Consider the following 13,437-nt stretch of genomic DNA (forward strand, 5'->3'; position numbering starts at 1 on the left):
ATTGTTTTGAGGCTGAAATGGTAGTATAGGTAGAGAGATCAATGAAAACACGATCGAGGTGTATCACATTATTTTTTGCACGGAATGCAGTTGATTCTTAAGAAATGGGAGATAGCATTGCAGTTTTGGGCTGTGACGGTAGGCGCTGGAGCTAGACCTGCACTGTGGGCACTTGGGCCAGTCAGCACTAAGCCTCCTTTCTCTCCCTACAGCGATAGTGCTTCATGGAGTTGACCTGAGGTTGAAATGAAAAGATACATGCAGAGCACTTCCAAACAGTACGGAGCACATGGTAAAATTGAATAAATGTAAACTGCTGCTGCTGCTGGTGTAAGTGAATGAAGGATGTAAATAGGTCAATAAAAACTGCACAGTAGGGCAGACAATCAGGGTTTGTGGGGCACAGAGGAAAAGTGGGAGGTCTATAAGCCAGCAGTTTTTGTTCATCAGTCTGGGAAGGCTTCATGGAAGAACTGGACTTTCTAGAACTCTTTGAATAATAGTTGGAAGATGAGTTGTCTGGCTGGGGAGTGGAGCTGTTAGTAAGGGTGCCCCAAACACATGATGCAATTTGGAAGAGGACTGAGTGGGTGCAGGGTGAGCAGATGATGAGGGGGATGAAAAGTTCTGAGAAAAGAAGGTAGAGTTGGTCTGAAGCTTGGTGCAGCAGTGGAGGCCTGCTGCCTTGCAAAGCTTGAAAATGGAGCAGATGGGATCCCTACCTGACACTTTGAGGTCCTGAGTTTGACGTGCAGTTTGGCTGAGAGCCTGACTGGCCTTGCAGAATTGAATGGCTGCTGCAGACTTGAGGTAGTGACCAGCACTTTGGCAACTCTATTGAGGCCAGGACCAGCAAGACCTGTTGCTGAAGGCAGGGATTCTGGACGATTCAACAGGTGGATGAATTACTAATGGAAGCTTTGTCTGAGTATGTGGAGGAAGAGAGAAGAGGAAGAGGTGACTCTTGAAAGAGTAGAAATTATTGGGGAGGGTGTGGCTCTGCTTCAAGACGGGGACCCAGAAAGAATACTGAATTTGTCTTGACAAAAGGTGGGGCCGATAATGTCTGTAAAGGAACTGCTGTCAGATTTATACTTCCATTGAAGGAAAGCCTGCCTACTTTAAACCAAAGTTCTTTAGGATGGTGGAACATGCCCCAAATTGAAGAACATAGGTAAATATTGCTAACCCCATGCAAAGGATCATAGGCTCCCAAAATATGAGAGGGACCATCAGAGATCAATTCTAGTCCAATATCCTCTTTGGATTAGATGAGATAATCGCGGCTGAGATGGAGTAACCTACCCAAAGGCACACACATATAACTGGTTCAATTCTCTCCATATTTTCTTTTAGCTTTCTAATCCCCAAATTTAAGGATCCCCTAATCTCTTTGTTTCAGAAAGAAAACTCTATAGTTGTTTTGTGTGGCAAGTACTGATGGCAACGAACACGTGCCCTTTAATCGCACCCCCGCCTCCTCGTCGGGCCGGCTTTGCTGTGCCCACCGGGCTTTTCCATTGGCCATTTCGTGCGGCTCCTCGCCCCCTTCCAACGTTCCCAGCCAATCAGCTGCTCCCTGCCCCTCGGGGCGGGCTTTGGGGAATGTACCACCGAGCCCGCGGGGTGGGTAGAGAGGAGGGAGGGCGTGGCGGCGGCTCCTTTCTTTACCTTCTGCACAGAACCGTGAGCGTCTGGCAAAGTCTGAGCCTGCGGGTAGCGAGGGCGTCCGTGGCGGCGGGAGGCGAGTGGGTCTGGAGGCGCGCCGAGGTCAGCCGCCCCAAGGCTGGGGTCCTGTGGTCGCGCCTCGGGGGCCGCAGCCCCGCCTTCCCATGTGCCCGCCCCGCCCGGCGGCCGCGCCGCTGCCTCAGCCGCCGCCTCAGCTGCCGCCGTGCTGCGCGCGCGGGACGCTGAGCGCAGAGGGGCAGCCGCAGGGCTGAGGCGCAGCCAGAGCGGGGTCGGCGGACGCCGCGGCGGAGGGGCCGAGGGGCCGAGGCGCGGGACTGCGGGCTGCGGCTGGGACGCGGCGCCGCGGCATGAGGCGGAGGTGAGACGGGCTCCGGGACCGGGCCGGGCGCCTCCCTCTGGCCGCCGCGGCCCCAGAGCGGTCGGCGGGCCCGGGTCCAGGGCGGCGGGCGGGAGGCTCGGCGCGCTCGCCGGGGTCGCCGTCGAGGCTGGGCGTGAGGGGTACCCCGTAGGCTGCCGCGCGTCCGCGAGTGGACGCGCCGCGGAAGAGCCGCGCGGGGGAAGGCGGGCGCGGCGGGGCCTCGACCCCCCCGTCCTGCTCTGTGACCCCCCTCGTGTCTCCGGTGTCCCCCGCCCTTCCCTGTGAACCCTCGTGTCCCCCGTCCCCCACCCCTCCAGTGTTCTCCCTCGTTCCCCTGTGCCCCCTGTCACCCCCCGTGTCCCCCGTCCCCTGAGGCGCACGTACAGCCCGTGACCTCCCTCCAGACTCGGTTAAAGGAAAGCAGCTCCTGCGGTACAAACCGCATCCTGAGGTTTAAGGTGGCTGTTTACTGGCGTCACTTACGCTCAGTGCGGAGAAACGGAGGCGCGTTGTGAACAGTCCCTTTTCGAGCCTTAGCACGTTGTCTTTTTCTGGGATGTGGATGGAGAGGTGGTGTTTAAACTGTGCAAGTCCTGTCTGACAGTTTGCTGGGAGACCGTCGTTTGGATTGTGCCCGGGGAGGATGAGATGAGTTCTGTAGCCCTTCGGCTACTTGGCTCAGTACCTGGCCACACGGATGCTGGTTCCTTGTGCTGGCGGGTCTCCTGTGAGCACACCTGTAAAGGGCCCTCAAGAGGATGTTCTAAATTTCGCATTTGATTGTCAAATGGGCTTGGTCAGAAATTTGGCTCCGGTTGTTTTTAGCCCTACAGTGAGTTTTTGTGCTCAGGTTTAAACTTTTTTTTTTTTTAACCTTTTTTGACAGTATTTTAAATACCATGAGTTAGTTCCAGAATTACAGGAAAAGTATGGTTGAGGTGTTCCTCTTGAAAAGAATCTTTAGGAACTTGGACCTGGTTCCTAGCCAAGCCTTCTTTCTGTATTCACAACACTAAGCTTTGAAATGTCTGGAACTTGACTGCTAATCAGATTGTGAGTTTTTCCCCCAGACGTGGGATGGTTCAGGTGAGGGTGGTTTCATGGTGCTTGTAGGTGTGGGAGAGAAAATGGGTTTGGAGTAATGTATACAAAGTACTTAGTGCAGTGCTGGGCACGCAGTAGATGCTTAGTAAGTATCATTAATTTTTTCTTTCCTGTTTGGGTTTGGGAGACCTATGGTTGGTGACATTGAATGCAATTTTGAGCGCAGGCTACCTTCCCAAGTTAGAAGATTAGTCCCTCCACCCTACTCGTCTGCCTGTCCCAGCCTCTAGCGCTCACACCTAAATGTTTATGGTAGGTTGAAGATGAAATCTGGACCGAGAAGTAAAAATCAAACAAGGGAAAATTGAGCTCTTCCTTCCAGCTCACATGCCACATTTTTCTGGAAAGGATGGTGTGTGCCTTGGAAGAGGTCTTATACCGCTCAGTCCAGGAGAATAAATGGTCAAAACTGACCCTTTTTTGGGTCTGTCGAGTAGTCCCATGGGTAAGGATTTTGGTGTGTTGGTTTCACATGTCCAAGTGGAACCATAAACCTTTTCTCATTTCTCATGTTGGCATCTAAGAAATGGCCAGGGTGGGTGAGACCTGACCAGAAGGCAGGGCACGTCCTAGATTTGATGGGCTCTGCCTCTGAACTGGGCTCTGCAAGGAGCAGCCAGGTGCCGCCTCCTGCTTGTAGCAGGCTCCGCAGGAGCAGATGGAAAGGCTGCCAAGGTAGGTGGGTATAGCTCAGCGGTGGAGCGCATGCCTAGCATGTAAGAGGTTCTGGGTTCAATCCTCAGCACCTCCTTTGAGAAATAAATAAATAGATAAGCAGATCTTACTACCTTCCCCCAAAACAAAATAAACAGAGGCTATCAAATGTAATATTCTTGCAAGAGTGAGAAACGTGGCTGGTTTATTTATATCCCATGACATTGGGCATGATGTTTTAATAATAATTATGCTCTGGATTTACTTTGTGCTTTTTCTTTGAAGAAGTGAAAGCTTTTTCATCTCCTGTTGTCTCATTCTTACTTGTTTCTGAGGTCATCAAAGTTTAGTACAGTATGTTATTCTCACTTTATAAGTGAAGAAATGGAGGTGACATGACTTGTTCTAAGTTGCAAGTGATTTGGTGCCTGAGCTGGACTTCAACTGAGTTTTCCTTCTTGTGGGATTTCGCTGATACTTTTGTAGGGAAAAACCCTCTTTTTTTGGAATGTGAAGGACTGAAAGATACCAGACATTGTGGTTCTTAGATTACTAGACAGTGAAGAATATTTAACATTTATTGAGTAGTTCTGTGTGGGAGACTGTGCCAAGTGCATCATGTACATCACCTTGTTTATTCCTGACAGTGTGCAAGGTAGGACTTAACTATTTCCTGGTTTTACTGATGGTGGGCTGGGGTTTTGTGAGACCCAGGTCAACGGAATGACAGAAAGCAGGGCTGGCACTCAGACCTGGGCTGACTCTGAGGTGTGTTCCTTCCCTGCATGCTTTATGGAGCCTGGGGAGCAGATGTCAGAGTCCCTGACACCTGCTGCTGCTGCTGCTTCCCTGAGTCTGATGGGCTCTGGTTGAATGAGGGCTTTATTTTTCTTGGAAGTAGAAAAGACTCCGGACTTCCTGTGCCAGAAGCATTCCTTTAGCCAGGTGGAGGGTCATTGCTTTAGAAAAAATAGAGCTGAAGAAAAAATCTGTATTTGTAGAGTGTGAAGTATTTAATGAGACCAGATGGGAAGAATGGACAGAGAATTGAAATGGTTTGTGGATAGGAAATTTGTAGTATTCTAACCCAGGGGACACATTGGGTACCCAGGCTTTGTAACTTAAGCTGGGGGTTGAAATTGTAAACCTGGAGGCATGGCACTTGGGCTAAAATCTGTGCAGTAAATAAGGCTCTCAGTTTCTGTTTTAGATGGCAGGGTTAAAAATCTGATTCCTTTTTGGTCTTTAGCTTTCACAAATAATGTGATAAATGGTGGGGATATTGTTTGGAAATTTACCTAAAGTCTTTGTGGACTTCCCCCTTCCTTCCAGCCACCCCTCTGTCATCTTTGGTTCCCTTTTTCAGAATTCAGCTCTGATCCTATGGAGTGGGGTGGAGTGGTGGAGCACGTGGGCTCTGAGGTGCTTGGGATGCACCAGTGGACGGGGCAACGTCCTGGCCACGTGGGGCTCAGCTGCACGTGACTTGCCGTTTTCTTGGTGTTGGCTTCGGCCGTCTTTAGGTATAAAGAATTATATTCATCGTTATCAAGAAACTAAGGAGGGAGAACAGGGAAACTATCCCAGTAAACCCTGCAATTCATTGACTTTTTTGTCAGTGGCAAGTTTCACAGAGGAGAGAAAAATTGCCACAACTTCAAAAAAAAAAAAAGTGGTGACAATCAGATTAAAGAAGGGAGACATAGGATTGTTGGTCTGTACCTTGGTGAAAGGTGGAAGAGGAAGAGCAGGAGCTTCTGCTAAGTAGTCAGTTCCTTAGTAGGAACAGCTGCATCGCCCTGTGTCCCTCTGCAGTGCTTCCTCAGCAGAGGAAGGAGCAGTTTGTGTGGGTGTGTGATTGAAAGCCTGGAGAGGAGTCTTTCTGCATCATATAGGTCTACAGAGGGCCAGGAAAGGATCCGGTCTAACTAACTCTGGAAGGGGAGGAACAGCGCTCGGTCAAGTGGTTAACTAGTAGCTTTTATTGATTTTTCCGTACCGTGTTAACATCTATAACTATGAAAAAGGCAAAGTGAAGCTTTGGTTGGTCCCAGCTTTGTCCTGTCACCTGCCCTGCTTCTTTTCTGTTGCTGATTTAAGCAAAGTATGGAGAGGGCTTGAGTCCGGGGAGGCCTTCCCGATGTCAGGTTGGAGCTGGGAAAAGAGGAGGGGCAGGGCAGTCCAGAGGATAGATCATTATCTCTCGCCCCTGTCGCTCCCCTCCCTGGGTAATGACAACAGGCCTTCAGTGCAGACTGTCCCTGGCCTACAACTTACAGAGGTCCCAGCTACACTCAGCTATACTCCTCCTGTCTTCCTCTCACTTCGCCCACCTGCACCATCAAGCTGCCCTTGCAACTGAGACTTGTTGGGTTTGTGAGTAGAAAAGGAGAGTCATACCACGGTGATGACATCAGCAGTAATGCAGGCCCTGTTCTGGGTGTTTGCACGAGTGAGCCGCCCAGTCCTCACAGCAGCCTGAGGGGGTGGGCACCGTAATGGTCCCTGTTTCCCACACGAGAGGGCTGAGGTGTGGAGAGCTCAGTGATCGCTCCTTTGGAAACAGTGGAGTCTGGCTTCAGACTTGGGCATTTGGTTTTGGAGAGATGCATTTAGGTTAACTGGCATAGTCCTTTAGTGCCAGGGCAGAGTCAGAGGAGTTAACTCTGAGGCATTTAGAGGAGAACACAGGTGGGCTTCCCAGGAGGGACACCTGAAACAGTGTAAGGGTCCTCAGGGACCTAGGGGCTGGTGCCCTGGGATCTGGAAAGAGCGTGGATTATAGCTCTGCTTCCTGAAAAGGTGAGGAAACCCTTGCCCTTCCCTCCTCTACCTTTTTGCCTGGCTCAGGTTTCTGATTCCCAAACCTAGAACTCATGCAAGCCTGTCATTGCCTTAGCTCATCTACTTTTGGATGATTTTTATTTTGTTTTTTTAAACAAGCTAGTGTGGGATCCTAATTACTGTTTGGAACAGAACCTTTTACCCAGTTTGGTCATGACTGGTCAGCCATTTGTTTCCCTGTGAAAAAGGAAAGGGAAGTATTTTAACTAGTGACATGGGCATGTTTCAGTTTGTTTCCAAAACAGAGAGGCTTTTTTCAAAATTAGACTTCTATAGGTAGGGAGAAAAAAAAAAGTCAACATTTGGCATTTTAAACGCCGTAGGCAAATGGGTACTGTGGACAGTTATGTGGGAAGAGCTGTCCCTTACCCAGTGTTCCGTGGGCCAGATACTGTGCCAGGCGTCTGTGCACACTCCATTCTAGTCTCCAAGTGGGGCCTGTCACTCCTGTTTTACACTCGGGAAACTGTTCCAGAGGTTAAGGTCCATAACCTGAAATAAGTTGCAGAGGCTGGATGACTCCAAATTCTGTGTGTTTAATCATCTCGCTATGAGGTGGTGTGTTGAGGGAGCAAAAAGAAGAGGCAGCGAGGAAGAAAAAGACAGTCTGGGGCTGGGGAGAGAAACTTGTGAGATGGCAACATGACTAGGCCCTTAGGACTTACTGGATACCGCGTGCCTAGTCTGGGGCCCGAGCAGGGCCCAGAGACGCCACAGGTGTCAGCCACCCTCAGGAAGCCGGGGAATGGAGGGCCGGAACCTGAGAGCTTGGCTTCACACTGGGGCTTTCTCTCAGCACTTCTCCACACCTGGGTTTCCAGGGTCCCCTGAATAATCTTACCTGAGAAAAGTCCAGAGTAAGAGGAAAGAAAGAAGGAATGGCACTTTCCCAGATTCCATCTCACTGTAAAGAAAAAATGTTGCCTGCTATTCCAGTCCTACAAGGGTCAGGCCATCAGCCATGGCAGCTGCCTACTGACAGTGCGCCTGGAGAGGAATTCAGGATGGAGAGAGCAAGAAGTGGGTAGTCTGGCCGTGGGTAGTTCAGATGTGTCTCTCAGGAAGAATTTCAGCGACCCCAGGTTCTGGCATCTTCCCATAAATAGAAAAGCCCGAAAATCTTTAACTTGAGATGTTTGTTCTTTGTGATTAGCAGTAATCTTTTTGTGCTTGGCTGCATGTTTTTACCAACAAAAAAGTTTGTGTGTATCCTGGCTCCTCCCTTTCCTCTTTGGAGCAGCTCCTCAGAGCCACCTGAAAGGCTGTCTCCCTGGCTGTGGTTTTCAGTAAGGTCCCTGAGTGAAACTTAACACTCCCCCTGCCACACACACCCCTAAAATGTGTGGTGGTTAGGAGCATGAACTCTGGAACTAGACTTCTGCACCATTTGCTTGAGTGTGTTCTTTAACTTCCCAGGTTCTCAGTTTCCTCATCTGGGCGCTGACACCCTGTTTACTTTGTGTGGTTGTGAGCACCGAGGGTTCTGCCAGGCACCTGATAAGCAGCAAGTGTTAGCTAGTACTTCTGTCAAGCTTATGGAACTCAGAGTGGGACACTGGAACTCTGGGTTTCCTCTCCTCCAGGGCCAGTCTCCGGCGGTGCTCACCAGTATGGAAGCATCCTCAAATGCACCCTCGACTCCTGTTTACTCTTCAGTTACTTTCTGCCTCATCCCTGCCTCTGCATTGTTTTTCTTATTAGCAACTCTTTAGACTTCCTGGAATAATTTGTTCATTAATTTATCATCTGTTGGGCCCCTTTTCCTCATGTACTGGGTATCAGGGCAGGGCACGGGTTCCTGCAAGGATATGACCTGTCCCTGCTTCAGAACATACAATATGAATGCACAGAATGGTCAGGTAAACAAGAAGAAAAGCAATGAAGTACCAAGTGGCACAGCCAGGTAACTCCAGTGTTTGGCGAGAACAAGGATAGTAACTTAGCTTTTGAGGATTTCTTTAAATATGCCCAGCACAGGCCTAGATGCTTCACATGCACTGTCAGCTCTGCAGTCTGTTGATACTTCTGGGATGTACCTTTACAGCTGAGGACCAGGGAGCCAAGTGTCGTGTCCAAAGACACATGAGTGGGGGGAGCCTGGGTTTGAACCCTAGTCTGCTGACTCTCGTGGGCTTGTGTAGACTGTGTCCCTGGTCGTGGTTGGGGTTGTCTTGGTGAGGTGAAGGGCTGTTGGTGCGAGAGCGTGTTGGTCATTGGGGCTCGTGAGTGAGGAGGCTGGCCTGGCTGGGTGGGTGCCTGAGCCACTTTCTGTCTGGGTGCTGGGAGATGAGTAAGACAGGTTCCTTGCCCTCTGGGATTTTACTGTAGCCGGGGAGACAGACACACAAATAGATGATTTCAGTGTGGTGTGGTAGGAGCTGTGATGAGGGTAAGCGAAGGGTGCTGTGGAAGCAGGGGAGAGGGAAACAGGAATTGTTCCCAGAGTCTTGAAAGGTCATTAAGTGGTGAGCTTAGCAGTCGAGGGCAAGAAGAAAGAATTTTCTGAAAGGCAGAGGATAGCGTGAACAAAGTCACGGCCTTGTGGGCTTTTCTTCCTAAAAGCAAGTTTGTGCACCTGATCTGGTGGATGCCAGGACACAGTGCGATGTTTATAAGCAACAGGGAGTTCACCAGAGGTGTCTGAACACAGAGCAGCAGCATGGAAGTGGTATTCTACGTCGGTGAATCTGTTGGTGGTGGGAGAGTTGAGAGTCCTGCAAGACCGGCCCTGGGAGGAGTTGGCAAACTTTCCTCTGTAAAGGCCAGAAGGTAGATAGTTTAGGTTTCAGTGGGCCATATGGTCTCTGATGCAACTGCTAGACTGCTATTGTGGTAGGGAAGCAGATCATCGGTGAATGAGTGACTGTGCCAACAAGCTTTTATTTATCCCCCTACCCCAACTTGAATTTCACCTAATTCTTACGTGTCACGAAATAGTCTTCTTTTGATTTCTTTCCTCCCAATAATTAAAAAATGTAAGAACCCTTTTTCACTTGCAGGTTGGATCTGGCCCACAGGTCATGGTTATTACCACTTCTGTTCGGGTGTAACATACCAGGAGACTAGAACAGGGTGTTGGCGATGGAGAAAGAAAGGAGGGACTGGATGCTAGAGATATTTTGGAAAGAAGACACTGATTAGATAGAGGAGATAAGGAGAGAGGAGAGACCCAGATAACACCCAGGTTTCAAGTTTGGTGCCTTCCCAGCCCCCGTTTGGTAAAACTGGCCTTATTTTCCATGTGCCAAGCCTCTGACTTGTTTCTAGAGAAAACCCCAGAGAACATGACTTGACTCTAGGGAAAAACCTGGAGATAGCCGATGCCTTAGGTGCTCCCAGACTTCTGTAACACTGTTAATTGTACGTTTGTCTCCCGATGCGGGTCACTGTTGCAGACGCCTTTGCTGCCTTGGCCTCCAGGTACTGTAGCTGTGCCCACTTGTTTGTCGGGGTGGGAGAGCTTATTTTTGGATAATTATTTAGATGTAATTTCATATTTACAGAGAAGTTGTAAGAGCAGTACTGGGAGCTTCCTTGTACCTGTTACCAAAATTTGTTAATTAGACTTTAATAATTATTTACATTTTTCCCCATTTGCTTTATCATTCTCCCCCCACCACCCTGGGTTCCCATTCCAGCTCTGTCATTAGTGGCTGTGGAATCCTGGACTAGCGTCTTAATCTCTTCAGGTCTCGGGTTGTCACCTCCCTCGTAGAGTTCTTAGCAGAATTTGATGAAATAATATACAATAAGTGCCAAGGTGATATTGGCCTGGCTGGTGCAGACGGTCAGTAGATGTTAGTTCTTTTCCTTCCTCAGCACCCCTGGAAGAAGTGAGTCAGTGAAGGAAGCGGGTGGCAGGGAGGAGCAGGGGAAATCCTGAGTCTAGGTGTAGAGAGAGGGACAAAAACAGGACGTCTGATGGCGATGTGACCGTAAGAAGGAGCTGTTTATTATCAAACGTTAACGCTAAGATGAGGGGGTTTAGGGTTTTGTTTTTTCTTTTTTGTAGATTTATTCTGATACAATTTCAGAACAGAACAGGCAAGAATAGTACAAGGAGCTGTTGTTTCAGAATCACCCGTTGTTTTCATTTTGCCCCATTTGCTTTTTTCATATTTTTTTCCCTTTTCTCTATGAATTAAGAGACGTTGACCCCTAAATACTTCAGTGTTTATTTGCTAGGAGCAGGAATATTCTCTCAGAGTCTGCTAGGGAGCCTTAAGTTCTTAAATAGGGAAATGGTGTGGTATGAAAGTACTTGGGGAGGTGGGCTGAAGGCCAGGGGTCCTGGGGGCGGGCAGTTGGGAATAATTTCCATTGGATGGTGATGATGGCAAACTGTGACCAGAATTGGGAGGGGCGCAGGCTCAGGAGATGTCTAGTGAGTCTTGGGACCAGGTGAAGATGAGGGAGAGGGAGCAGCCCCCCTAAAATGTCACCGAGCTGCTTTCTGGGGAGGAGAGCAGCATGTGTAAGTGAAAAAGCAAATTCAGCTTTATTTTGTACTTGGGAGAATGAAACATCACTCCCCCTTTTATTCATGTTACAGTCACTGGAAGATAAAGGTCCACCAACTCCTGGCTGATGCAGATAGAGCCCATCTTGTGCACTCCTAGAGGAGCAGCCCTGACGGGCTCGTGTTGTCAACGGCATAGAGCTGCATGTGTGACCTGAGGACGCTGCAGTTTCTGATACGGGGGAAGTAATGCAGGCTTGTCATGAAGATAGTCAGTGAGATGAGCATCCTGGTCCTTCCATGTCGATCTAGGAGTTGTTAGTGACAAAGACAGGTGGTACCTGGGAAGGGGGCTGGCTGGATCCCCAGGGCACCAAGGAGAGGTGTGCAGACCAGAGACGGAATTGAGAGGGAGCATGCAAACTGAGCTCCCAGTCGTCCTCAGTACCAGCCTGGTGCCCTCTGGGGCCTGGAGGTGCCTGTTGGGCTCTTGTTTTTTTCCAATGTGAGAGCCAGAACTTTAAGAGAGCGGTAAGGACTGCCCTGTGAATAATGCTACACAGAGTGCTAAACAGATCGGATTCTTGAGGGATTTAAAATTAACTTCCCAGTGTCTAAGTGTTTGTGGAAGAAATACCTAAGGGAGAATATATCAAAGATGGTGTCTTACTTTTGAGCTTGTACTGAGTATTAAAAGACCAGCCCCGCCTTTTGTGCAGGCAGTGTGTTTCTGTGCTAGTCCCTCTAGCTTTCAAAATGCCAGCTCTAGGGAAATCTTGAAGGAAGGTCTTGATTCTCTCTGGAGTCTGAGGGGTGAAGTAGCTACAGGATCATGCTGTCTCCTTTTGTGTACTAAACACTGGTAGTGTGGGAGTGACGTGGCCTGCCAGAGCCCGCTCATACCTTGTGGTTAAATTTTCAGGAGTTTTGCAAGTTGGTTGTTAAATACAACCAGTATTAAATATTCATTCTATAAACTTAAAATTAAATAGATTGTGTTGAAAATAAGAGTAATAAATACTCAAAATTCATTACTTCCTCTTTATTTTAGCATTAGCTGTGCTCCTGGGTCTCTTGCCCCTAAGGTGGGAGTGCTGTGTAATGGTGAACTGTGGTGCGTCCCCTCCCAGCTCTGTCTGTGCTCAGAGATACCAAGTCTGTAGCGTGAACTTGGCCACAGTGGAAGTATTTACACCACGGAAACCAACAAACACTACACAACAGGCTTGATTTATTGTTTTGTTCATTGTCTAAGAAAGTGATGGAGAAAATGTTAACATTTGCAGTTTAAACTTAAAGTGTTTTGTATCCTTATCCATTACATGGTGAATAGCACAAAAGTTTGAGGAAATATTCTTTTAGTATTTAAAAACTCTTAATTCAGCAAAGAAGTTGCTTATGTCATGTTTAATATACATCTTTTTTGTCTAGTTTTGTTTTATTCCTTAAGGTAAATGAAAATACCAACCAGCATTCACTCGTTAAGTCAGTTGAATCCACGCGTTGGCCATGGATGAGTTAGACCAAAAAATCTATAACAACTTTGTGTGAGAATCAATTGGCTACATGGGATTTACTGTGAAGAGCATTATGTTTCATGTTATTATTTTTTACTACATACTTATTACTCTATATGTTTATTACTATTGCATATTTATTGGTATTACAGGCTATGCATCTTTCCTATCAATAAAATTTATAATAAATGTATGTGCATATATATACACAAGGGTGTTTCAGAGAATAGGTTAAGCATTTACGAGCACACCGCCGCAGTCAGTTAAATAAGCTGCTTCACGGAGTTCGCAGCTAGTGGTAGGCAGACACATAATCACGGACATACCTAAGTGTGTGGAGCGCCTGGAGGAAGGCCCAGTTCAGGGTCTGGTGAAGGTGGGCGGGGGTGGTATTCACCTGGCCTGCCGGAGGACAGGGAGTAGAGGAGCCAGGCAGATGGAGCAGCTTCTGGGGGAGTCAGGGAGGAGGTGTGCAGGCTTGAGGAGCAAACCAGTGGTTCCTGCGACTGATGTCTAAAGGTGAGGAAGCAGGTGGGGGTTTTGGAAAGAGCAGTGGGGGTGCACCAGGTTGGCGGGTGCTTGGTGTAGGTCACGCGAAGGTTGTATTAACAGTCTGGGATTCTGCTTTTAAGCAGCTTGGCCATGCAGTTGCCATTGGCATGTAAAGGTGGTTCCCCATTTGGCCAACTAGATGTGGTTTTAGAAAAGAGGTGTTAATGATGTTTTTTTGTGAAGTGAATACTTAAATTTGACAAATCTGAATTATCCACTTCCTGTGTGCAGGACTCTGTGCTGATGGTTTTCAAGGAGAC

General features: G+C 48.4%; 1 protein-coding gene across 15 annotated transcripts in view; it reads left to right on the forward strand.

The window, feature by feature from the left end:
- The window catches only part of MICAL3 (microtubule associated monooxygenase, calponin and LIM domain containing 3), a 157,942-nt gene that overhangs the window by 11,993 nt on the left and 132,512 nt on the right, over positions 1–13,437 (forward strand). For 5 of the 15 annotated variants that reach the window (XM_064478815.1, XM_064478814.1, XM_064478820.1 and 2 more), the window contains exon 1: positions 1,890–2,047. The exons of 1 other annotated variant lie outside the window; for it this stretch is intronic. The gene's annotated coding sequence lies outside the window, so the exon portion shown is untranslated. Of the gene's footprint in view, positions 1–1,888; positions 2,048–13,437 lie in introns of those variants that run through there. 9 more of the 15 variants (XM_064478813.1, XM_064478810.1, XM_064478818.1 and 6 more) reach the window with 4 other exon arrangements.

This window comes from Camelus dromedarius, chromosome 25, assembly GCF_036321535.1.
Source record: "Camelus dromedarius isolate mCamDro1 chromosome 25, mCamDro1.pat, whole genome shotgun sequence".
Classification (NCBI taxonomy): domain Eukaryota; kingdom Metazoa; phylum Chordata; class Mammalia; order Artiodactyla; family Camelidae; genus Camelus; species Camelus dromedarius.